Below are 973 nucleotides of genomic sequence, written 5' to 3' on the forward strand. Positions count from 1 at the left end.
CCATGTCTAGCCATAAATAAAGGAGTTGCTCAACAAATCATTTCTTTTCCCCTTTCTGATCTGAGTGATTTTTGAGGGAAATCAGTACACATTCAATTTGTTTTCCCTTTTTAGTTCCTCAAGCTCTAGAACTGTGCAGAGATTATAAGAAAACTTTCTTTCAATGAATTTTCCCAGAGCCACAGCCCCATTTATAAAACACAATGGTTTTCTCTTCATCAGTAGGCAACATCCTGACATGTTATCTGTGGATTACAAGGTTTAACTGTTATGGTTTCCTCAGAGCTTCAGGAATGAATTCAACTGAAGCAAACCAGTGAACACTTTTTCAAAACATTAACCTGACATTGCTACTTGTTTAGCATCAGTGAAAAGCCGAGTAGAGAGATTTTGAAGGTGAGGAAGCTAATTTTGATTGAGTACCCACTTTGTTTCAGAATTGTGCTAAACACATTACATGAGCTATATGTTTTAATCTTCACCATTCTATAAGGGAAGAAACTGAGGCTAATAGGTTAAGATGGCTTGCCCAACACCAAAAACTCAGCAGCTTTTAGGTGGCAAACCAGGATTTGAACTCCATTCCAAATACCATTGTTTTTCAAATAAATCCTATTGTTTCTTAGTAGAAAGCTTCTATTTGAAAATCGATGTTTTGACATTTATCTATAGGTAAACATCATTCAACTGATATTTCATAATTATCAATGGCAGTAGATTATCATCGTGAAAAATGAAGGGGAAAAGGGCTATTTGAAAAATAATGTAGAGATTGCTTTGGGTTTTTTTTCTTTTTGACTCACTCAAAGATATGAAAAAAGGGGAATCAAAAAAATAGAGAAAAAAAATAGACCTCTCCATGTGACCCAGGGTACACACCTTATATTCATCAGTCAAGAAAGCCTCCTCTTCCCCAGGCACAGGCTTCCTCCAACCATCATAGCCCACAGTCTCCTTACCCCACAGTTAGCTT

Source organism: Hipposideros armiger, unplaced genomic scaffold (genome assembly GCF_001890085.2).
Source record: "Hipposideros armiger isolate ML-2016 unplaced genomic scaffold, ASM189008v1 scaffold_78, whole genome shotgun sequence".
Lineage (NCBI taxonomy): Eukaryota > Metazoa > Chordata > Mammalia > Chiroptera > Hipposideridae > Hipposideros > Hipposideros armiger.